The 26,958-nt window shown below is 35.8% G+C and overlaps 1 protein-coding gene across 1 annotated transcript in view; it reads right to left on the bottom strand.

Moving 5' to 3' along the window:
- The window catches only part of SLC44A5 (solute carrier family 44, member 5), a 73,312-nt gene extending 47,258 nt beyond the window's left edge, over positions 1 to 26,054 (bottom strand). Inside the window, exons 1-2 of the mRNA XM_008589672.1 lie at positions 25,985 to 26,054; positions 9,261 to 9,345 (exon numbers count right to left, since the gene is read on the bottom strand). The gene's annotated coding sequence lies outside the window, so the exon portion shown is untranslated. The remainder of the gene's footprint in view (positions 1 to 9,260; positions 9,346 to 25,984) is intronic.
- Between the last annotated feature and the right edge of the window lie 904 nt (positions 26,055 to 26,958).

The following is a 26,958-nucleotide window of genomic DNA, read 5'->3' as shown; positions in this document are numbered from 1 at the left end:
GAAAAAAGACAAAAAGGAAAAAAAAAAATTTCTCTATATTTGGAAAATGTGGGAGGAGTATAAAAGTAATAAATATTTTTGGTAGAAACTTGCAATGCATGTAAGCAGATAAATAAGAAAATCAAACCTACTCATAATTTTATTCATAATTACTGTAAACAATTGAAACAGTTCAAGAAGATATAAAGAAGCAGCAAGAATGGTATTTTTAATATGTAAAATGGATTGGGTCACTTTCATGCTGAATACCTTTCCTGCATGCCTTCCCTGCACTCAAACATAATTCAAATACTTTAGCAGAGCCAGTGAGACCCACAAAATCTGACTCCCACCTGCTTCTCAGACATCTGCTCACTCCACTCCACTCTTTACTACATTCTAGCCTCCTGGGCTTCTTTCTGTTCCTGGAGTATCATAGGCTCATTTCTTCCTCAGGACTTTTGCATGAGTTGCCTCTGGCTTGAAAGCCCTTCCTAGGGCTGGCCTCTCCCTAATCTATCTCAGTTCAAAAATCACCTCCTCATGAAAGCCCTTCCCCAATCCCCCAAACACAAAGTAACTATCTCCCACTGCACACCAGCCATTCCCTATCAAGATACCTGTTTTTTTTTTTTCTTCATAGTATTTACCACTATTTGAAGTTATCCTGTTTATTTACATCTTTATTGCTTATTTCCCTTTAATTGAATCGTAGGCTTCAGGAGAGCAGGTAGCTTGTCCCCTTGTTTACACTATAACCTCAGCCTTTAGACACGTCTGGGATATAACAGAGGCTCAATAAATATGTGAATAAAAATTTAATCTCATTACCCAGTAATAATTACTATAAGCATATGTATATCCTTTCAGACATTTTTCCTTGAATGCACAGGTGTTTTTATATATGTAAGTATAAAGTGTAGCAGTCTACAGACATGCCTAAAAAAATGTATACTATACATGCCATTTTAATAACTTGATTACTTGAATTAACAATATATCGTGAGCACATTTCCATGCCACAAAATATACCTACACAATAATTTTTAATGATTAAATGGTATTTTATTATATGACTGTATCATAACTCATTTAATCAATCTCCTATTGATAGACATTTAGGCTGTTTCCATTTTATTATTACTATTACATAGTACCTATAATAATAGGAAATGTATGCAAATTTTCTTAGATAAAGTTCTAGGAAGAAAACTGCTGAATCAAAAAGAGTTTATAAGTTGATAAATATTGGATAAAATTTGATATATATTATCTCGTTACACTACCACCAGTAGAAAATGAGGTGCTTATTTCTACTCACTCTAGCCAACATTGGACTTTTAATCTTTTTAATTTTTTTGACAACCTAATAGGCTAAAATAACATCTTGATTAGTTTGCATTTCTTTTTTTAACTCTATTTGAACAGCATTTTCTATTGTTATTAGCCATTTCCTGTTTATAACTTTTGCCCCCTTTTATATTGAATGATCTTTTTCTTTTTTATTTCATAAGAGCAATTTATATAATAAAGCTATTGATTCATTTTGTCAAATATATATGGTGAAAATATTTCTTTTTCTTGGATTGCCATTTGTCTTTTTCACTTGGTGTGTTAAAATTTTTCAAAATTTCTGTTATGTTTTCTGGTTTTAGTATTATGTTTAGAAAAAAGTTTTTTAAACACCATAATTCTATAAATATATCCCTGCATTTTCTTCTGTTATTTTTCTGATTTTATATTTTACATACAAAATCTTCAGTGTTTCATTATGCATTTTGGTATATGGGGTGACATAAATATCCAACTTTATTTTATTTTCATGAATGCCTCTCAGTTAATTCAATACCATTTATTTAATAATCCACCTATATTTTTTTGAATTTTTATTTTTAATTTTATTTAATTTTATTTTATTTTGTCAATATACAATGTGGTTGATTATTGTGGCCCATTACTGAAACCTCCCTCCGTCCTCCCTCTTCCCCCTCCATCCCAACAACCTCATAGCTGTTCGCTTGTTGTATCAACTTCAAGGAATTGTAATTGTTGTGTCTTCTTCCCTCCCTCCCCCGGTTATTTGTGTATTTTTAAATTTATTTTTAGCTCCCACAAATAAGTGAGAACATGTGGTATTTCTCTCTTCATTTTGCAGTCCCACCAACAATGTATGAGAGTTCCTTCTTCTCTGCAACCTCACCAGCATTGATCATTCACAGTCTTTTGGATATTAGCCATCCTAAATGGGGTGAGATGGTATCTGTGTGGTTTTGATTTGCATTTCCAGAATGCTGAGTGATGTTGAGTATTTTTTCATGCGTCTGTTGGCCATTCATATATCTTCCTTTGAGAAATGCCTACTTAGCTCTTTTTCCCATTTTTTAATTGGGTAACTTGTTTTTTTGTTGTAAAGTTGTTTGAGTTCCTTGTACATTCTGGATATTAATCCTCTGTCAGATGTATATTTTGCAAATATTTTCTCCCACTCTGTTGTCTTTTTATTCTGTTGATTGTTTCATTTGCTGTGCAGAAGCTTTTTAGTTTGATATAATCCCATTTGTTTATTTTTCCTTTGGTTGCCTATGCTTTTGGGGTCGTATTCATGAAGGCTGTGCCCAGTCCTACTTCTTGAAGTGTTACTCCTATGTTTTCTTTAAGAAGTTTTATTGTTTCAGGGTGTATATTTAATTCTTTAATCCATTTTGAGTTGACTTTAGTATATGGTGAAAGGTATGGGCCTAGTTTCTTTCTCCTGCATATTGATATCCAGTTTTCCCAGCACCATTTGCTGAAGAGGCAGTCTCTTCCCCAGTGTAGAGGCTTAGTGCCTTTGTCCACCCTTTGCTGAAGAGGGAGTCCTGACCCCAGTGAATAGGCTTGGTGCCTTTGTCGAAGATCAAATGGCAGTAAGTGCGTGGGTTGATTTCTGGGTGTTCTGTTCTATTCCATTGATCAGTGTCTCTGTTTTTGTACCAGTACCATGCTGTTTTGGTTATTGTGGCTTTGTAGTATAGTTTAAAGTCAGGTAGAGTAATACCTCCAGCTTTATTTTTTTTTGCTCAGCGTTGCTTTGGCTATTCTTGGTCTTTTGTTATTCCAGATAAATGACTGTATAGTTCTTTCCATTTCTGAGAGAAATGTCATTGGAATTTTGATGGGGATTGCATTGAATTTGTATATTACTTTGGGTAGTATAGTCATTTTCACTATATTGATTCTTCCAATCCAGGAGCATGGGATGTCTTTCCATCTTCTTGTATCCTCTCTAATTTCTCTCAGCAGTGGTTTGTAGTTCTCGTTATAGAGATTTTTCACATCCTTAGTTAGTTCAATTCCTAGGTATTTTATTTTTTTGGTGGCTATTGTAAATGGGCAGGCTTTCTTGATTTCTCTTTCTGCTTGTTCACTATTGGTGAATAGAAATGCTACTGATTTTTGTGTGTTGATTTTGTATCCTGCTACTGTGCTGAAATCATTTATCAATTCCAAGAGTTTTTTTGTAGAGGCTTTAGGCTGTTTGATATATAGGATCATGTCATCTGCAAACAGGGACAGTTTGACTTCATCTTTTCCAATCTGGATGCCCTTTATTTCCTTCTCTTCTCTGATTGCTCTGGCTAGTACTTCCAACACTATGTTGAACAGGAGTGGTGAGAGTGCGCATCCTTGTCTAGTTCCTGTTCTTAAAGAAAAAGCTTTTACCTTTTCCCCACTCAAGATGATATTGGCAGTGGGTTTATCATATATGGCTTTAATTATGTTGAAATACTTTCCATCTATACCTAACTTATGAGGTTGAATTTTATCAAATGCTTTTTCAGCATCTATAGAGATGATCATATGGTCCTCGTGTTTGATTTTATTGATGTGGTGTATCACAGTTACTGATTTGCCTATGTTGAACCAAAATTGCATACCTGGGATGAATCCCACTTGATCGTGGTTTATAATTTTATGTATGTGTTGCTGTATTCTGTTAGCTAGTATTTTATTGAGGGTTTTTGCATCTATATTCATCAAGGATATCGGCCTGTAGCTTTCTTTTTTAGTTGTATCTTTACCTGGCTTTGGTATCAGGGTGAGGTTTGCTTCATAGAATGAGTTTGGGAGAATTACCTCTGTTTCAGTCTTTTGGAATAGTTTGTAGAGAATTAGTGTCAAGTCCTCTTTGAATGTTTGGTAGAATTCTGCTGTGAACCCATCTGGTCCTGGGCTTTTCTTTATTGGGACCCTTCTGATAACACCTTCAATCTCTTTTATTGTTTTTGGTCTGTTCAGATTTTCTACATCTCCTTGGCTCAGTTTTGGTAGTTTGTTTGTGTCCAGAAATTTATCCATTTCCTCCAGATTTTTAAATTTTTTGGCATATAGTTGTTTATAGTAGTCTCAAATGATTCCTTGTATTTCAGATGTATCAGTTGTAATATCACCTTTTTCATTTCTAATTTTTGTTATTTGGATCTTCTCTCTTCTTTTTTTAGTTAGCTGTGCTAAAGGTTTGTCAATTTTATTAATCTTGATTAATAAAGCGACCAACTTCTTGATTCATTGATCTTTTGTATCGTTGTTTGGATTTGAATTTCATTAAGTTCTGGTCTGATCTTAATGATTTCTTTCTGTCTGCTAACTTTGGGTTTGGATTGTTCTTGTTTTTCTAGTTCTTTAAGGTGCAGTGTTTGGTTGTTCACTTGCCATCTTTCAATTCCTCTGAAGTAAGTATTTAATGTGATAAATTTCCCACTTAGTACTGCTTTTGCAGTATCTCACAGGTTTTGGTATGATGTATCATTGTTTTCATTAGTTTCAATAAATATTTGATTTCCTGTTTGGTTTCTTCTTGGACCCATATGTCATTAAGTAGAATGCTGTTTAATTTCCATGTGTTCGTATAGTTTCCAGAATTTCATTTGTTATTGATTCCTAATTTTAATCCATTGTGGTCTGAAAAAATGTATGGGATAATTTCAATTTTTTTTGAATTTGTTGAGACTTGATTTGTGACCTAACATGTGATCTATCCTGGAGAATGATCCATGTGCTAATGAGAAGAATGAATATTCTGAGCTTGTTGGATGGAACGTTCTGTAGATATCTGCCAAGTCCAATTTTTCTAGTATGTTGTTTAGATCTTATGTTTCTCTGCTGATTCTTTGCCTAGATTATCTGTCCAATATTGATAGTGGGGTGTTCAGTTCCCCTGCTGTTATTGTATTAGTGTCTATTTCCTTCTTTAGATATAATAGAGTTTGCTTTATAAATCTGGCTATTCCAAAATTGGGTGTGCATATATTTATGATTGTTATGTGCATATATATTTATGATTGTTATGTATTCTTGATGGATCAATCCTTTTATCATTATGTAGTGGCCCTCATTATCTCTTTTTATGGTTTTTAGTTTAAAGTCTATTTTATCAGATATAAGAATAGCTACTCCAGTTCATTTTTCATTTCTGTTTGCATTGTAAGTCTTTTTCCACCCTTTCACTCTTAGTCTATGTGAGTCTTTGTGGATGAGGTGGGTCTCTTGAAGGCAGCATATAGTTGAGTCCTCCTTTTTAATCCAGTCAGCCAGTCTGTGTCTTTTGATTGGGGAATTTAAGCCTTTTATGTTAAGAGTTGTTATTGAAAAGCGTTGATTTATTCCTAGCATTTTATTGATTTTTGTTTGGATGTCTTAGGTGTCTTTTGTTCCATTCTTTCTGATTTACTGTTTCTGTTGTGTATTTGTTGATTCCTTGGGTTGTAGATAGGCTTTTTTTGTTTGTTCGTTTTCTCTTCATGGATGCCATTTTTATTATACTAGTGGGTTTTGATTTCTCTTGGGTTTTTATGGCAGTGGTAGTTGTTTTTCAGGTACCAAACCCAGTACTCCCTTGAGAATTTCTCGTAACGGTGGTCGTGTGGTAGTGAACTCCTGCAGTTTTTGTTTGTCTGAGAAATATACTATTTGCCCTTCATTTTGGAAGGATAGCCTTGTGGGGTAGAGTATTCTTAGCCGACATTCTCTGTCTTTTAGTATTTTAAATATATCATCCCATTCCTTTCTGGCTTTTAGGGTTTGTGATGAAAAGTCTGATGTTAGTTTAATTGGGGCTCCCTTATAGGTAACTTGATGCTTCTCTCTTGAAGCTTTTAAGATTCTCTCTTTGTCATCGAGTTTTGCCAATTTGACTAAAACATGTCTTGGAGAAGACCTTTTTACGTTGAATATGTTTGGGGATCTTTGAGCTTACTGAATCTGAAGATCTGTGTCTTTTCCTATACCTGGGAAGTGTTCTGCCACTATTTTGTTGAATATGTTTTCAATACAATCTCCTTTTTCCTCTCTTTCTGGAATACCCATGATTCAGATATTTGAACGCTTAAGGTCATCTGATAGCTCTCTTAGATTTTCTTCAATGTTTTTAATTCTTTTCTCTCTCTCTTTTTTTTTTTTTGTCTGCCTGTGTTATTTCAAACAGCCCATCTTTAAGGTCAGAAGTTCTCTCTTCTGCTTCTGCAAGCCTGCTGGTTAAACTCTCTGTTGTATTTTTTATTTCATTGAATGAATTCTTCAGCTCAACAAGCTCTGCCACATTCTTTTTCAGGGCATTGATTTCCTTGTACATTTCTTCTTTCAGGTCCTATATACTTTTCCTCATTTCATTGTGTTGTCTAGCTGAATTTTCCTATATCTCATTTAGTTTCCTTAGAATTATCACTTGAAATTCCTTGTCAAACATTTCAAGGCTTCTTGTCTGGATCTATATGATCTAGAGCTTGAGAGTTATTACCCTTTGGTGGTGTACTTTCTTGATTTTTTGTATTTCTGGTATCTTTCCTTTGATGTTTAGTCATTATGGCAGGGGATTTCATGGTCCACTGGTTTGATACTATTGTCTGGCTAAGATGCTGCTGGGGCTTCCAATTTGGCACGGCTGCCTCAGTGGCTGCTCAGTTGCCCACTGGTGCCTTGGGTGCATGGACACCTTGGGTCCTGGGCCTCTCCGGGGAGGCACCTCTCCTGTCAGCATGAACTCGGCCAGGCTGGGGATGGAGTCCGGTGGTGGCAGCAAGGCCTACCTGCTGGGTCATGCACTGGCACCGCAGGGCATGTGGTCTCTGCGTATCTTGGGCCTCTCTGGCCCCACCTTTCTTATACTACTTGAAATTCCATCTTTATCATGCTTGAAATGTATAATTGGATTTACTTCTTTCTGCTCAGTTTTATGATGGTTTCACACTCTTTTAATAATATTACCATTCTGATGTACTTACTTCAATATTTTCCCTAGATACATTTTTATACAATTAAACTCATGCTTACAAATATTTTTAATATTAATTGAAATTTGATTTTTTCATAAACATTTTAACTTACTGTTAAAATTTTAAGCATAATACAAAGTAAATTTCTTACTAAACTTTTAAATCAATACACATTTATTATAAGAATTAAAATAATTGAGGTGCTTAAAAATATACATTGGAACAGGCTAGAAGGTTCAGAAGCAAATATATAAATTTATTATATGATAATTTTGTTAGAAATCAGAGGGGGAAAAGAGCATATTATTCAACAAACTAGTTTGAAATAATTGGTTCTGCAATTAGAAAAAAAGGAAGTTTGATTTCTACTTAATTCCATATACAAAAATAAATTCCAAGTAGATTAGAAATTAAAATATAAAAAAGGAAACCATAAAGATACTAGGGAAACATAGGAGAATGTTATTTTTAGAAGGAGGGAGGTAATTATGATGACACAAAACCCAAAAACTATAAAGGAAGATGAACAGAATTGATTATTGAAAATATGAACATAATTTTCAATGGCTTCATTACATTTCATTAAATTGATGGGCCATAATTTACTATCACCCACATATTGTTGGATATCTGTATAGTTTTCAATATATTGTTATTATAAATAATACTTCAATGAACATGTATATGTTTTAAGCAATGATTGTTTTTGAATGATCTTTACGTAGTAAAATTTGTAGTGTCACATTTTTGTTTGAAATAAATGGGTCACTGGCTTAGATCTGAAAAACTTATTGTTATAAAAGCCCTTTTAAAAATAGCCTGTTTTAAAGAACTAGAGATTTAGAGATTTGTGTGATTTTTTTTTACCACCTAATGCTCATAGTGTGAAGGTTTTATTGGCAATGTCTGGGATTTTTTGGGTTACTAAGGTTAGAATAAGATTTAACACCATGGATCAGAATTCAGTACAGTTGTCTCTAATAGGCAACGAGGACCTTTGTAGGAGTCAACTTATTTCCCATAACTCAACCTGATATTAAGATTAAGAATTTGCCTCCTTCCCCTGAATTTTCTGGGTCTTTTTGAGTGTAATAATTCCACTCCATGAGTTTTGTTAACCTCTTCCTGAATCTACTTTATAAATCCGTATATCTCTCTGAATAATATGCTTCACAGTTGCATAGAAAGCATAACTGTAGTGTCTGAGCCATGGTTTTCATTGTTGTTGTGAGGTGAAAGTTGTTGCTTTGTTTTTTTTGACCATGTAAAACCAGCTTTTATAGAAACTGAATTGGTTCTGAAGAACCAGGAGGTCTAGAAAAAACCCTAAGTATCCAGAGAAAAGAAATGGACCAGTGAGAAAGGAGAGAAGGTTTTATAAAAATGTGAGACTTATTGGTTTACTTAGTTCGTTTTTTAGAAAAAAAAAAAAAAAAGAAAAATAGAAAATTTGCTTTCAGAAATGGAAACTTCTGTTATGATTAACATTAGAAAAGAATTTGATGGAATATTCTTCCTCGTTTGTTTCAGCTACTCAGGGGCATTGTCCACAGCAGCCAGTGGCTTTGCAAAGCCTACCAAGCACTGAAGACTTTCTGGGTGTACCCCTCACCTTGGAAAGTGGAATGATTTAGCCATAGGCACTGTGATGAAAATAATTCCAACAACTGTGCTGTCTAGCTTTAAACAGCTACTCACAACTCAGTCTTCTAATAGCCCATTTCATAGGGCATTTTCAAAATATGGCTTCTGATAAAATCACTGGTCCAATCCATCCATTATAATTGTATTTTTACTAAGCAGACTCTCCATGCATTCTAATAAAATACTGCCTAACAATGACATCGTGTCTTTAGTCATATAGCATGACACTTCCCAACTGCTTATAGCAGTCTGTAGGAAAAGGGACAGGGAAGGCCTCCTTTACAAATTGCAGTCTTCTTAAAAAGTCTAGTAGGATTAACATAAAAGTGATTTCTACATTCCAGCTTAGACAGCAAAATCACACAAAGCAAATGTGGCCATACTCACTCATTGGGGGTGCCCTTCTGGCCACAAAAGTGGCCATGGCTGTCTGTAGGATAGGCCACTCTCCTGGGGTCGCCATGTACCCAGGCTGCAGGAACAAGAAAGGACAAAAACTCCATCAGCAACAGCTGGCTAAAGGCAGTCTGATTTGAGACATTAGAATGCACTACAACACACTCAACACACTAACCTCTCCCCTCAGCCACAGAAGATTATTGATTTTCTTCAAAGAGTAATTTCTTAATGAAAAGTAAAATAAAATATGGATGAATCTGTCAGAAAGCACATTTCTCTTATTCTCTCAGGATTCAGCTGGGCTGTAGCCAAAACATGAGGTAATGCACTTAGAAAATGACATTTATTAAAATGTGAATTAGAGGACACACTATAAAAGCTTGGTTGGCTAGAGGTCACTTTTTCTAGGGTTCAAAATAAAATGACTTCATAACAGAGCTAATAAATTTACAGTAAATAATATGATGTAATACTTTTGGGTTATACAGAAGTGAAAACTTAAAAATTCAAAGGAATGAAACTACAATGCCCAATTCAAATTGACTAAGTCTTTACAATTTTATATAACATAGTAAAGGTGAACAGCAGCAACACACAGACAATACATAACGAAGATTTACCGCACATGTTGTCGACAATTTCAGAACTTAATATAACTATCGAATGTTCTCAAACTTCATGAAAACAGACGACTTGACATTATTTTAAATGAAGATGTTGGACTGTACCTCATACGAGCTTATCACCCTTATTTTTGAAGAATTATAGACAGACCTGACAGCTAGACCATAGGACTACAGCAAGTAACATGCATCAACTAAGTTTGATAATACTCCCTAATTCTAGCTGAATTTTTCTAACTTCTCCAGTTTGATTAATATAATTGTTCCTAAAAATCTTAGGAAGTGCATTTGTCATTTAATGCTTGCCTCTGCATATGGAAAACATATCTCTTTGTCCTTCGCTTCCTTTAAAATTTGCCCAGCTATCTCCTTACCCACATTTATTGGATTTGACATGTCACGTTATAATTCAATCACCTTATGTATATGGCCTGTGGGACTTGGGAAGATAAAAAAAAAATCAATTCTGATTGAGAATTTTAATATGTAAGAGAAATTTTTCTCAATATTTTTCTCATCAATCTAAGCCTTTCCTTTCAGTTTCTAAGCACTCAGAGACGTTCCCTTTGTCTAATTTTTTCTCCAAAGTCATAGAGGCCAAATCAGTCTCATCTTCTAATACCTTCTTATGAAATCTGACTCATTCGGGTAGCTCTCTGCTGCCCTATCTTCCCATCTTTACTTCCCAGAATAAACAAAGTGGACTACAAATAAGGCATTTAAATGACACCCAAGTGTTCAGTGTACAATGTCTTCAGACACTATTTTATTTTATTTTGTTTCTATTATCTCAGTTTGCCACATTTTGGCTAAACCTAAGAAATAGATCTAATTTTACCTGACCCTATTTTCTGTAATATGTTTCTTTTAGCTTTAGTCTAAAATGTTTTATTCTTTTTTCATACAATTGTTAAATTCAGAAATGGCCACCTAAAGAAGCATTTGGTTTGCTAGGTTTGCTGCTTAATATTATCTATTAGTCTGAACAAGCCACTTAATTATTTTGAGTCTTGGCTTTCCAATTTGTTACTACAAATTGAGTATAATAATACTCTACCTCATAAGAATGTTGAAAATATGAAAGAAGGAAATGAAAGTTGAATGCATAACATGGTGTTTGGCATACAATATGGACGCAGTAATGTTAGTTCTTGTCTTATTCGGGTTTCCCCAAAAGCAAAGTCTGATACAAGGACTTTGATGCAGGTAGTTTATTTGGGAGGTGATTCCAGGAAGCTTAAGTGGGTGTGAGGAAAGTGAGATAGGGAAGGGAACAAAGCCAGTAAAGGTCATATTAACGAGTGATATTCTGTCGTGGGCAGCTGGGCTGTACCCCACTGGGAACTTCTACAGAACCATGTAGAACATGCCTGGCAGTGGGCATGGCAGAACTGTGCACCATAACTGTAAACAAATTCAGACGGGCTGAGAGGAAGTGGGGCTGGGTATCAGCAGCATCTGCTATAGTTTTTTTCCCCCTTTTTCATCATCAATCAGTTAAAGAATTTACTTAATGTGTCCTATATTAGAAGTCAACATAATACATACACTTATGTCAGAGTTCTCAAGAAATACATGAAAAGGAAAGAACGAAGTTTGTAGATGGCTTAAAGAAGAGGTGAGGCTTGAGAAAGACTTTGAAAAGATTAGGATTTGATTATGTAGCTGGAAGTCAGCAAGGAATTACAGATCGAGGAAGCAGTATAATAATAAGAGCTTCTATTTGTTAATTGCTTACAATGTGCCAGGTGCTGTGCCAAAATTATTACACCTATTGCCTCAGTTGAGTCTCACAACAACCCTATGAGGTAGGTATTATTTTCACCTAAATTTTATATAGGTAACTGCAGCTCAGAGTTTAATTTACTTCTCAAGATCACACAGCTTTCAGTGGTATAAACAGGATTTAAACCTACATGCATTGCTCTCTAAGGCCCATGTTTTAACTACCAGACTATAGTGGCTGCAATGCTGCTTGCTAAATGATAGATTAGGATGAACTTGTTAGCAGTGGGAGACAACAAGGATATCAGCTAAATAAGAATCAGCAGTATGTTGGACACCTAATGTAGGAAGGAGATGACATAGGTAATTTTGGAGACTGTCATTTGGGAAGAAGAGCTTCATACTTGGGTGAGGGAAGAGTGTCTGGCTGGGAGGGATCTGAGGGTCTGGGGACAAAGGAGAGGGAGATGAAGATGGAAGTATCAAGGGAAGAGTTCTCCTTCTCAACTTTCTAGTTCTGAACTGTAGCAGGTGACTGTGTTTTCTGAGCTGCTGCTACACCTCTCCACGCAGGCTCTGGCATGGAAGATGTGCTGCAGATGGTCTGTATTACAGCTGGGATGGCAAGACTTTGAGCTGAAAGCTGCAAACAAGAGGAAGAAAATGAGATGTGCAGCTGCAGTCATTTTGTCTCTGTTAATAAAGAGACCTCTCACAATTTACTCCCTTTCTTGGAACTTTTCTATTCATAAAACTTTTAGAACTGTGTTGTCTGATATGGTAGCCACTAGTCGTGTGTCTAGTGAGCACTTAAAATGGCTCATCCAAATTAATACATGCTATAAGTGCAAAATACATGGCATATTTTAAAGATAGCGTGAACAACAAAAAGAAAGAATGATTTTTATATTGACCACATCTGAAATGATATTTAGTTCTATTTAAATAAACAAAATATTCTATTAAATGATTGTTAAAAGTAATTTCACCTGTTTCTTTTTGTGCCCTTAATTAGGTTACTAGAAAGCTTGACATTACAAAGTCTGGTCAGTTAGTTCAGTTGGGCAAAATGTAGCCTTATACCACCAAGGTCACAGGTTCAGATCCCTATACCGGCCAGCCACCAAAAAAAGAAAGTTTAACATTATGCATCTGACCCACATTATGATTCTCCTGGACGGATCTGTTCTGGAATACTTCCCTGTGAATGCCAAGGGCTTCGTATATAAGGTGATTAACAATGCCATGACATCACCAGTCTGTATAGCAGTTGTTCTCGACATACCTAACACATCCTTTTCATAACAGATATTTTACAATGCCCCCTTCTAATCTTAAAATAATAGTCACAGATAACATAATTCACCTGCAACATAATTTCTCTTAAAAAGTCTATAAAATGTCATAACAGTAATGTAAATGAAAAAATAAGTAATATATAATTAAACAGTATGAACATCAATATGAAATACTCAAGTGTGACTAAAGTAGGAACATAGGGAAGTAGGTGCTTGCACCTATAGATTGAGTCACTATCTATCTGTTGAATGTAACAGCTGTACAGTGGTGTTGTCAATGAACTATTTTCCTAAATGAGAAATTTTAGTAAATTCTAACAAAAAAATACAATCTTCCTTCAAATTATCTTGTTATTTATTAAAACCATGCAAAAATAACATTTGTAATTTTAAAACAGAAGTTCTAGATTCAAATATTTTAAAACAAGTTTTTACCTACATCAGTGGGACATAGGAAAGTCAGACAGGAAGTGGGGTCAATCTTGGTTATGCTATACTGTCCCGAATACTGTAAGACTTCTATGTTCCCAGTCCCCCACCCACTAAACACCAGTAGTACCCCTCCCCAAACATTGTGACAATCAAAAAGTCAACTCAAATTTTCTGAAAGACCCTCTATGCAGTGGTACTGCTCCAGTCGAGAGCCACTGATTTAGATGTTTGCTCACACTCTTAAAAATGTCAAAAAAAAAAAAAAAAATTGATTCCACATTGTCTTTTTTCTCCCAGATGTTTTTAGGGTATGCTATCATGGAGTTCTTTCTTATAATTTAATCCTATTTACTTTTATTCAGCTGATCACCATCTGTGATGGCTTTTAAATACATGTCCAGCCAAGGAGCAGGCCAAAAACATCTTCTCCATGTGGGTGGTCCACCACAGCCACCACGATAACCATGGCTGCCATGAAGGCAGCTAGATGCCACAACCACCACGCAGATCACCTGCCAGCCACTGGAGTGCATTGACACAAGGAGAGTCACCAGCAAAGATAAAGAAAGGAGGAGGATGTCTCTCTCCGCAGAACCCATTTCAGAGTAATAGAAGAGGCATCTGCTCTATGATAGTATTGGGGGACCTGATCACACCTCTCAGCATTGGACAGATCAGTTGGGCAGCAAATCAAGAGAGTAACCATTATTCTTTCAGAGGGTGAGAAGGAAATCTAGGGTGATTAGAGGGAGGCAGGTGGAGGGAAAGGGGGATGGAAAGGGATTGGACCAGGGGCATAAATAATAATTATGATTTGTAACAATATATATGCTAGTAATATTGATTTTATCAACATATCTCAATGTTGAACCCCCAAAATTTGTATAATCAATTTTGATTCAATAAAAATTAAAAAATAAATAAATAAAAAATAAATTAATTAATCAAAAAAAAAAAAGAACAGATGAGAGAGTCAAGGAACAGAACCAGTATATATGGTAATCTAATAAATGATTAAGGTGGTATTTTAAATCAATGAGGAAAAAATAGGTTATTTGGGGAAACTGACCACCAAATGTAGAATCAATAAAGTCATATTCTTACCCCAAAAAAAAAAATACAGGTCCATAAACTATTTGATTATTCTCCTTCAAAAGGTGGTACTTAATTCCCTACCATTTGAGGGCAGACTGGACTTAGTGACCTGCTTCTAACAAATAGAATGTAGCAGAAATGACATTGGGTGACATCAAAGAGTAGCTAATAAAAAGTATTACACCTTCCTCTTTGCGCTCTGTCACTCTCTCCCTGTTAGATCACTAGCTCTATGGGAAGCTATCTGGCGTGTCATGAAGTCACTTATACAGTCCTACAGGAAAACCCTCATGATTGTCAGCAGTCAGTGAGAATTAGAGCTTCCTGCCAACGTCCATGTGAGTGGGCCATCTTGAAGGCAGGACCTCCACTTTCATCAAGCCTTCAGTTGACCACAGCCTTGGTTTACATCTTGACTGCAACTTCACAAAAGAACCTGGAGCCAGAACCATCTAGCTAAGCTGTTCCCAAATTCCCAACGACAGAAACTGAAAAAAGAAATGTTTGTTATTTTATGTTACCAAATTTGGGGGTGATTTTCTATGCAGCCATAGGTAACTAATCACTATATAGGTTTTTAAAATCTTTTATGTACTTAAAGGAAGTAGTTAAACCATCTTTCTGTTTATCAAACTAATTATTTATAATAATTAGAAAACAAATCCTCACCCATTTGATTTGTTTTGTTTTAAACTTATAGCTACAATTTCTAGGATTTTAGTATTTTTGGTTCTTCACTATATGATTTAATACATGGAATCCTCAACTTGATTTAAAATATTCCTTGGGGCCTAATCAATTATACAGTATCTGATATGTGTTTACCTTAGTTCAATTATACAGTATCTGATATATATTTACCTTAGTTCTTAAAACAAAGTTGACATGAAAAGCTTTATCTTAAAATTCCATTCTAGAACATGGTCAAACTCCCATTCATTCATTCATTCATGCTGATTGTCAATTGTCATATTCCTATTTATTTAGTCATTTGTTCATTGGGCCTTACTATGTGACAGGTACATACAGACTCTGAGGTTATAGAGATGAACACATCTCATATTTAGTATAATACTATTTTTTAACACATTTTTTCTAAGAAAACTATATATCATCCTGACTGGCCAGTGTAGAAAGAAGACAAGTTCTGAAGAACGGTAGTGGATTCTCTTAAGCTTAACCAAGTCATGACCTTAATTTCAGCTGCTGTTCAAGTTGTGGTCTCTCTACTAGAACAAATCAAAACAGCCTCTGCCACTTTGGATGCAGCAATTGATCTATCAAATACTTTCCCCCTTTCCCAGAGCAGAAAACATCGGGGGCATTTGCTTTCACCTGGCAAGAACAGTACTGCATCTTCACTTTCTTCCCTCAAGGTTATATGACCTTCTAACTTTATGCCACAATTTAGTCTACAGGGTTTTAATAATATCCTTTTAATAATATCCACAGGATACCACATGAATTTCTTACATTGATGGCAACATGCTGGTAAGATCTAGAGAATATTGGTTAGCATACAGTCTTGATACCTTATAAAGACACGTGTGTGCTAATGGATAGGAGATAAATCTCATGAAAATACAGAGAAGTTCCACTTCAGTGAAGTTCCAGAGGGGTCCAGTAGTTATTTCTCCTCCAAAGTGAAAGAGAAGTTGTCACTCCTTGCATTTTCTGCTATTGAAAGAGGCACAACACTTATTGGTTGCCAAATTTGAGGAGGGCCCGGAGAAATAAAATATGTGCCAGATAATCCAGGCGACTACTGTACAAGCAGGCTTACCACTAGGTCTACATGACAGAACAGATTTGATAGTGCTTAAAATACCTGTCAAAGAGCAAGATGCTTTATGGGGCTTGTAGCAAATGCCTCTGAGAAACTCACAGTGGAAGTCCCTAGGGTTTTGGAGAAAATTCATGTTTGTTCAGGAAATAACTAGTCTTCTTTTGAGAAATAGTCCCTGGACCCTGAATGATCACCAATGACATAAGCTGTCCATCATAATGTTTAATGGGTGTTATCTGATCCATCAAGCCTAAAGTTGGTTCTGTTAAGCAGCGCTCCATTATCAAGTGGAAATGGTATATTTAAACAATACTTGAGCAAGTCATGAAGGTACAAGAAAGTTACATAAAAAGATTGCTTATAATAAAAGCATGTTGACTCCTGATGCACTGCTGTAACACATACCTATGGTGTGTGGAAAGGTCCTTTTGATCTGCTGACTGAGAAGGAAAAAACTTAAACCAAATTTATAGATGGCTACGGAGGATCTGTTGGCATTGACCAGGGGAAATTTTTCTGGTTGTCTACTTTGACTGGAAGAATAGATGACCTCAATAGTTTATGTATTTATAGATGGAGACCAATGATTTTGCCACGATATTATGGACTAGAAAAGAAAAATGTTAGACAATCAATGGCAAGAAAGTTTGAGAAACAATTAGGATTGACCTCTAACTGGACCCAGAATATGAAGACATTTATGTCTCATGTGGCTGCTTAGTAAAGACCCTTCTGTCAAGGTAGCTTTCAATAATCAGATTAAAAAGTACTTGTTTAATGATTTCGTGAAAAATTATGACAACAGGAATGAAGATTGTGTGTAGGTTTTGATAACATGGACTTTTACTCCCAAAAGCTGACCTGGCTTATGTGATAAACTTGTCAGCAGTGAGTGAACAACTCTGAGCCCCAATTACCCAGAAGTAGCTAGACTTATGGAACAGTGGAATACCCTACTGAAGACCCAGTGAAACTACCTCATAGGAAACAAAACTTTTCAAGGTTGGGGTGCTGTTTTCTAGACTATAGCTGGCCCCTAGCAGGAAACACTCAGACGAGATAACTGAAGAGAGTGTAATAAAGGAAATATTTACAAAGGTATGGCAGAGCAAAGGAAGATAAACAAGAGTTGACGTAGAACCCAGAGTGTGGCACAAATAGGGAACATTTTTGTCCCTAGGCCTGAGGGGGCAGAGGAGGAAGGGATAACCCAAATCTAGGGAGAGAAGCTGAATGGAGAGTGCTCACTGACAGCTCACTGACAGGAGTGGGGGCCCAAGGGAGAGAGGTGTAGCGACAGAGCCAGAGGAGAAAATTCTATAAACTCATTCTCCTACCCTCCCACCTTCCACTGATACCTCCCATAGGCTGAACCGCACTGAAGCCAGAGGACAAGACAGCCTGCCAATCATCCTTAGATGCCAGCTTCCCCAGGGACAGGGTAGGATGAGGAGGGCCAGAGAACACATACAGGGGGGCAAATGAAAAATACCCAGCTAATAGTCTGAACAAGTGACCAGCCTACCCAGGGTGGGACTTTAGATAAATTCAGCAAGACATTCAGGACTTCATTTCAAAGAGAAAGAGAGAGATAAGATTTTCAGACTTTTTGTTAGAATTCACTGCCATATGGACAGCAAAAGAAAAGAGAAGATGCACTTTTAAAAATTCAGAGCCTATAAACTGGAAGGGGTGAGAATAGGAGGCAAAAGAAGGGATAAAGCATATTCTTAAAGGAGATTTGTAAAAAATAGACATGGAATTGAAAGACAACAGAAGAACAACCAAATAACCAAGAAACCAGATTGGCTTTTCACAACACCTTTGTTGTTTTCTTTTTTAGCAAGTCTGGCTCTTTGCTGATTACTTTAATATACTTATTTTTCTGGTTCTTCTACATAAATGTCAGTCCACCACTATTTACAACCTGTTCAAGATTTGGATTCACATTAGAAAATGGGATTTTTTGTTTTAATTTTTTAGGTAAAGAAGTAGTTGAAATAATGAGGACAGGAGTTTATGTTTTCTTTTCTTCATTGTTTGTACAAATATTTTTTGAGTGCCTCCTATGTGTCAGCACCATGCTAGACCCTGCGTATGCGAAGGCAGGTATCACATTGTTCGTGATGTTTGCTTGCAAAAGAATACCTGCCTTTCACTTATTCCCCTAAACTGTTCCCCAACACTCAGTTTTAAGCCCAACTCTGTGGAACCAGAAGGGGCAGGGAGGGGAAGGAGGGAGAAAAAAGCACTAGAAAAGTATCATGGGATTCTGGTTTGCCTCCTCTCTCATAACCTTCCTTACTTAATCCTCACTCATCTTCTTTATTAAATAAAGCATAGTGGTTACGAGGATAGGCTCCAGAATTAAACTGCCTGGGTTATGTTGGTAAATAAAACCAGATGACAAAGTTACACAGCGATCAATAAAAATCTGAATCAATCATCTTTTCCCTTCATTATCTCACTATCGTAGAAATAACTTTAAAAGACCACTTAAGTGAAGCTGATGCATACTCGAGCACGTGCACATGTCTCTCTCTCTCTCTCTCTGTGTGTGTGTGTGTGTGAGGAGAGAGAAAGAGAACAGAGAAGAGAAATTATTTGTAAAAGAATTCTGTTGCTGTAATTCATGGCAGATAACTAAAGACTGGTAAGAGATGGGTGAAAACTTTATTCAGACAAATTATCCTTTCACTCATATCAAGGGTATGCTTCTTACTGAAGTACCAGGAGCAAGTATTATTATCTAACATTATCTTTCATTTTCAAACATTTGCAGAGCATGTTCCTGTTGTGCTCTCGGGTTGTGTCAGAAGTTGCAGCCATTAAAAAGCCCTCTGTCAAGGAGAAAATGTGATTAGACCAACTGCTTGCATTGACACTTAAAAATTAACTGCAAACCTGTTTGGGGCAGCTAAGGCATTCCCTAAACACCTTCTGGTTGGGACTGTTGGCTTTCAAATCATTATTTTGTATCCCTTAAAGGTACATTTTAACTGTTTTAATATGTGAGGAACAGGCCTGCCAAATTGTGCTTATGGCTTTTTAACACAAGCAATTTACAAATGCAATGAAGCAGATAATAGGACACATGATACTGAATTGGAAAATCTGTGTTGATGATACTGCTGCTATAGAAGCATTTTTGGACGCAGCCCTGTATCCAGTTGCCTGGGTAAGAAAAATATTGTTTATCATTTCACAGGTGGCCTCTTTCACCCAATGGTGAGTTTAGGGTCATGTCCTTGAGCACAAATCAGTCCCTCTCATGCTAACAATATCCCACTTAAAATCATCTGGAAGGCATGCACTCAGCAAAATACAACAAGCAGTAAAAATCTCACTCAATACTAAAAAAATCTGCTCAAGTAACAGTCAAAACTAAATGCTTTCTTTTTCAAATGAAGATTTCCAAAACAAAAGGAAGCATAAGTATAAAATTTCACTTATAAATGTGTATATATTTGTAAAGAATGCAAAAGGACATTTAATACTGGTCATGGTTATCTATAAATACAATACATTCTTCATTGATAAAAAGTTTATTACAACAATTTTTAAAATAATGAAACTAGAATACTTTTAAGTGTCTTACTTTTTTATTGGGATACATGATTTTACTTTGCTAAAATAAATATTTCCAAGCTGTAATCTGATAGGTAGGTACGTTCATTTTAGTTTCAAATTAGACTAAAAGCACAATGCCACTTCCTGTTATCATCACTCCCCATTGCCAGTTTCTCCTTACAATCAATATTGTGGTCGGAGTTTAAAAATGGCGGCGGGAATGGAGCACACACCACCAACCTCCCAAACTAGAACAACAGAATGCCTGCTGAGGTACAGATGACTATTATAAAAAAGACAAGAGATCAGCATTGAGGAGGCTGTAAAGAAAAGGGAACCCTTGGGCCGAGCCCGTGGCACACTTGGGAGAATGCGGCGCTGGGAGTGCAGCAGTGCTCCCGCCGCGGGTTCGGATCCTATATAGGGATGACCGGTGCGCTCACAGCACTCACTGGCTGAGCACGGTGTGGCCGGTCTCAGAAAGGACAAAAAAAAAAAAGAAAAGAAAAGGGAACCCTTGTAAATTGTTGGTGGGAATGTAAAATGGTGCAGCCATTATGGAAAACAGTATGGAGGTTCCTCAAAGAACTAAAGTTAGGACTACCATAATCCAGCAATCCCACTTCTGGGGTATATACCTGAGGGAAATGCAACCAGTATCTCAAAGAGCTATCTGCACTCCCATTTTCATTGCAGCATTATTCACAACAGCCAAGATATGGAGACAATCTAAGTGTCCATCAACAGATGAAAAGATAAAGAAATTATGGTACATATGTGTGTGGACACACACAATGGAATATTATTCAACCTTAAAAAGAAAGGAAATCCTGTCATTTGCAGCAACATGGATAAACCTGGAGGGCATTACCCTAAGTGAAATAAGCCGGCCACAGAAAGACAAATGCCACATGATCTCATTTATATGTGGAATCTAAAAATTTAAACTTATAGAAACAGAGAGTATAATGGTGGTTGCCAGGGGCTGGGGGATGGGGAAAATGGGGAGATATTAATTGAAGTTTACAAACTTTCAGTTATAAGATGATAAATTCTAGAGATCTAATGTATAGCATGGTAACTATAGCTAATAATGTATTGTATACTAGAAATTTGCTAAGAGAGTAGATCTAAGTGCTCTTATACACACACACACACACGTAATTATGTCAGGTGATGGATATGTTAATTAGTTTGATTGTGAGAATCATAACACAAGATATATAAAAACAACATGTTGTACACCTTACATATATACAATTTTCTGTCAACCACACATCAATAAAGCTGAAAAATTAAATTAAGGATTTAAAAGTTATATTTATTTGTTTATTTATTAGTAAAAGAAACTGTTCACTGCTCCTCTGAATTGTCAGAACCAAAAAGGCATCTTGGAATTATCTTTGTTCTTCAAAACTTCACTGGATTGACCTCTCTTAGTTATGAAAATATGGTTTCTTCCCCATATTCTTGGGTGGAGAAGAACCAACTTGCTTTAAGAAAAGGAATGGACAAGACCTCAAATCTTTCTTCCTGAGATTCAACTTAGAGTAGATCAGACTGACCCTGAATTAGGTCTGCTGGCCAAAAGGGATAAAAATATTTTAAAGGGAACTTGCCCTGAAGGAAGGGACTTGGCTGGTGTCCCAGGCTTAATAGCAGGGCCTAAGAGAAAAGACTGTTCTGATAAAGCAAGAAGCCACCTGGATGGAACCATTCTGACACTGGTCGCACTGTGAGGAGCAATGGCTGAGAACTGCTTAAAGACTTAAAAAGCTATCGTATTGAATCCTAGCAGTAGTGAAGAGATCCAGATGAGCAATAAAATGTGAAATGATACCAAATGGCACAACCAAACCACCAGAGCTCCGTACACTCTAAGATCTCTCTCCCCACCTAGAAACTGGAAATGAGACTGTTCCCTCCCTGGTGTTTTGGGACAGTTCAGGTCAGAAAAAAAAATGATATGCTTGATTTCCTTAAGTAATGAAAATAAAAGTAGACATGTGACTATATTATTCCCAACACATTGAACATAAACTTTCATAGCAGAACTGATGGGGTCAAGTTTGACCACTTCATTGTTAACTATTTTGTTTATTCTGTACCTCATTCTTACGAAGGATTTAAGGATGAATTATGTAAACCTCCTCCTTCCTCTAATTGGTACTTTCAGACCTACTGTCTTCAGTGGAGCTGTGATGGCATTCCTTTAATCCTTTGTACTCATCTATAAATTACCTGCATGTGAAGGCCCTTTACTGGTCTGCGTTGGCTTGGTTTATTTCTCTCTTAGGGAAGCAATCATAAGTCTGACCAGATTCAACGGGAAGGAACGTAGATCTCACTTCCCATTGAAAAGAATAGCAAAGATTTTGCAGCCATATGTTAAAACTCCCATAGCCCACCCTCTGGCTACAGTTTTTTTTACATCCCTCCAAATACAATTAGTTTTCCTTTCCAAAGATCCCTAGAATACTCATCCAATTATAGCACCAGGCTCAGGGGCTCAAGGTCTGGATCTTGTCACCTAAGTCAGGACCAGGTATGGATGAGGCTTCTTTAGAGTTGGGTCCTCTCCTAATGATGATCCCTTTAACTAGGTCATCAAATTCATTAGGTATATTTCTTGCTTTCCACATTACAATTGGCAATAATATTGCCAAACTTCTCACCAGCACACAGTAAGATGTCCTTCCCTTCTGCTTCCAATCACATTTTCCTCACTTTTTTTCAAATTCTCACCGACAATCTCCTCAAAAGCTATCAGGCTTCTGGACATCACCTGGTCTCAAAACCAATGCCTATATTTTAGGATCTATTAAGCCAGCATCACACTTCCAGGTACGACATTTTATTCTGCATCTATTCTTGCATCCCCAAACACACTGGCTTACTACAGCAATTTTATTTTGCTCATGATTTTGGGAGTCAGGAATTTGGGGAAAGGTTCAGCTCTCCCCTGGGGTCTGTCATGCAGTCAAATGTTGATGGGTGCTTCAGTCATCTGAAAGCCCAACTGGGCTGATAGTGAACACTAATTATCCCTGGGAGCCCAGCTGAGTCTGTTGATCAGGACCCCTACACATGACTTCTCCATGTGGCTTGGCCTTCTCACAGCACGGTGACAGCATTCTGGACTTGTTTGCATTAACTTTCTTGGTAACATCCTATCTTCTCAGCTAACAGGGATAATTATATCTGGGAAAGATTAAAAAACAAAAAAAAAAACCAAACTCTGGACTTCAACTTAAAGTGCTTCCTAAGTAAGTGCAACAATGAACTAACTCACTTAACTGGAAATCCATTTAAAAAGAAAACGAAATAAAAATGTACTGAATGTTAAAATCATGCTATTATTGTGTACGTTATATGAGCAAAAGGATAGCAAAGAATAATTTGCATAATAAATATTCCTATTATTTTTTCTAGTTGGTACTATAATTCAATAGCAATCATCAGTGAAGTAGGGTAAAAGAGGACTATTAACATAAAAATTAGTTTGATCTTTCAAGGAGATTTGATTACCTCCTACCAGACTCCACTTCATCCACTTGAGCAGAGGTTCTGCCTTTCATCAGCTGAACATTAAGTGCCTTTGTTGTGCTCAAGTATTACCCTAGCTAGCCACGTTCCACACAAAGGGCAAAGACAGTTTCTTCTAAGCAGATTTTTGTGAGAAACGTGGTTCTTTCATGGCAACACTCCTTATGAAAAGATCACGGGTGAAAGATAAGTCCACAAAGGCCCTGATCTACTAAAAGATGGCAATAGATGCTGAAATACTTATAACACTTCAGTGAAACTCACTAAGCATCACCTTCAAGTAAAGGTATATATTCTTTCACGTTAAAAAATTGTTAACACTCCCACTAACCTCTGCCAATCATTTTCCTTCATGCTTCTTTTAACTCAACATTGGATATAACTGAAGGGTTAAATCTATCTTAGACACCAGCCAGTATGGCCATTTGTAGTTCAAGGATGAGGAAAGCAATTTTGTGAGTCACTCATTTTAATCAGTGGCATTGGGGCTAATTTGGGGGTATCACTGAATTAATCTAATATTGAAGATAGTTTTTCATTGAGGTACAGTTATCCTCCAATTCCCTTAGGTGAATTAAGACATTTACAAACTGAATCTGGAGATCTTGAACAAAAAGACAAATTTGTCATCTTGCTGCAGAGGGAGTGATGGCATGCATTCCTCCATGTGTCTACAGGAGAGGGGCAGTGGCTTTTCCAGCTTTGTTTCAGGACAAAAAGCATTGCTCTGTGGATTACATCAGACTGGCTTTGAGATACAGAAGTAAGACTTATTTGATTATGGAAAAAGGCCTCCTAATCGAAAGATTCTGGTCACAGAATGAGATCTTGGTGGAGTTCCTGTGGACATTCAAACTTTGATATTCAAAATTATGGGTTGCCATAGAAACAATACAGTAAATTATATTTAAAATAAATTTACTAAAATTCAGAACAACTACATTATACAATTGTAGCAAACAAATTACTGCCTAGTACTATTACATAGCATTGGTAGTATACCTGAGTGTTATTTCATTTAGTCCTCACAACAGACCTGGGGGATGTAAATGTTTCCATACTTTCCAGGTAAGGAAACTGATATTAAATAACTAGCCCAAGCCAACCAAATAATATGAGGAAACTCTGAATCTGCCTGATTCTATTCTACTTCTCTTATGCAACAAATTTCAATCCTATGACTAAAAGTAAAAACAAATCGAAAACATTACATAGACAAGAAAGATGTGTCTCAAAGTCAAAGGAGCTAAAATTCCATTTAATGTATAAGAAAATTCATTTTATTATAATATTCAATTTACAGATTTTAAATTGTGCTATATTAATGTTTATTTTTTTAAGGAATTTTTTATTGAAACATAATTGTACATATCTGTGGACAACTATATTAACATTTAGAAGTTAAAATACTGAGAAAAGAGCAATGTCCTCATCACAAAGAAATGATTAAGTTTTGTAATGATGAATATGCTAATTACACTAATTTGATCATTACACATTGTATACATGTATTGATATTCAAATCTGTATCCCAAAAATATGTATAATCAATACTACTCAATAAAAAAGTTAAAATACTTTAAGAAATAACAAAAGAAAGTTATAGAGATCTTAGAACAGTATATTATTTAATCTTGTTGTTTATGCTCCTTTATTCTTCTCTTCCTCCCTATTTTCTTGTCTTCATTTTTGTAAATTCTTAAATTCTGTGTAGTTTTTGTATGGTAATATCGAGATTATCTTTCAGAAATTACTTTCAACAATTGCTGTTCTCAAGGTATTTCTCTTATTCAAGGATAAAACTGAGGAAAAGAGAAAAGCAGTTCCCTAGGTAGGGCACAGCTTCCTTTCCATTAATATATTCTATCCACATTAACTCCATCTTATTAATTATTAGTACTAGAAGCTACTATCTGGCGTTTACAGCCCCCACCCATTAATATAGCGTATTAAAGTTTCCTAACTCAACATCTAAGAGACAGAACTTATGTCTCTGGGGAAGAACATAGGATACATTACATACGATTGCAAAATCTCCCTACAGAAAATATTCACACTAGTTCCTCTGGTAGTTTTGTAAAAATTCAAATAAAGAATTTCTATATTTGCCCTCTTTGCTTTCACTTTCATAGAAAAATCTTTAACCTAACAATAAACATCAGATACCTCTTTCTGGTGGGCAAAAAGAACAGGACTTCTTATATGTCAATATATTATCTGGTGAAATTTTTAATAATTCTTCCTTCTTAATTTGCTTATTAAAAAAAGTTTATATATTACCTAAACTGATCTTGGCCCTAGTTCTTATTAGTAAATAACAACATGAACATAATTAGCTGCTTAATGGGATTTCTAAGCTAAAAATGATTAAAAAGAAACCATAAGCTTTTTTCTACTTTCTTTACAATTATATTTACTTAAGTAATTTGGGCTTGCCATTGAATAAACTATTTTGTGTTAATTTTTTATTGTGCCTGCTACCTAATGAGTCCTCGTGAGGCACATTCCCTCCAGAAAAGACAATAAACAATATTTAAAAAGCTTTCAGAAAAAAACAAGTAATGTTAAAAATTTGACGTTGACTTAGCTATTGCATTAGCAAATGTTAAATATCTTCTTATACCTGTATTTACTCACCCACAAGTCCTACAAGAATGTAGCCAAGAATGAACAGTAGGAAGATTATGCAGCACAGAACATCTGTACAAGTCCTAAAGAAAAAAAGGAATAAAGAATTAAAATGGGCCTGAAATGACTTGTTTACTGCACAAAATATAGGAATGGAGAAAAAGATAATAATAGTGATATGCCATTCTATATCCAGTAATTCCGAAAGGCAAATCAGATGTATTTCTGCAATCAAAGATTTTAGCAGCAATGGAGGGATCATAGATCCATGAATAAAGAAGCTCCCTCAGAATTCCTAGTATTTATTTTCTCTTTGTTCTTTATTTGTAAAATATTTTTAGATATTGGAGTATGACAACATCAAGTAGTTTTGGGGTTTTTTTTGAAATTGTAATTTAAGCTATTTGATTTCATGATTTTACTCTTCATGTCTCCCCAACACATGGTTTAAAAATAGCCATATCCCTTTCCTCCCTTGCTACATTTTCTTTCTACATAAACATTTTAAGGGTACTATGATTAAAGAACCGACTACATTAACTTTCTGTGGGGAGTAGAGTTACAACTATTCTAACATCAATATATATAAAGCATTAAAAAAATTCCTCAAAATTATAATTTTTCTAGCTATCCTGATAAGCTATATATTGTCAATTCGGATTAGAGAAATTTTGACTCAGAGACACTCAGCGATTTGATAAAGATCAGAAGCCAAGCGAGGATCCAGCAGGGATATACAAAGTTTTCAACTAAAGTATTTCCTGTTCCCAATATTATATCTTGTTCAGCTTATGAGTGGTTTGGCATGTCTTGAAAGTGAGCAACAATACTGTAATTCCTTATTTGAAACTTAACAAAGAATCTAATTAGTAAAGAAAAAGATCAATCCATTTGACAGGATTAAAAGTTGCACATGAGAATTTTCATTGCAAAATGTTCTTTTTTTTTTTTTTTTTTCCTTTTTTGGTCTTTTTTCGTGTCCG

The sequence above is a fragment of the Galeopterus variegatus genome, unplaced genomic scaffold (genome assembly GCF_000696425.1).
Source record: "Galeopterus variegatus unplaced genomic scaffold, G_variegatus-3.0.2 Scaffold5584, whole genome shotgun sequence".
NCBI lineage: Eukaryota > Metazoa > Chordata > Mammalia > Dermoptera > Cynocephalidae > Galeopterus > Galeopterus variegatus.
Note: the sequence above shows the minus strand (reverse complement) of the source record. Positions and strands in the feature narration are given on the sequence as shown.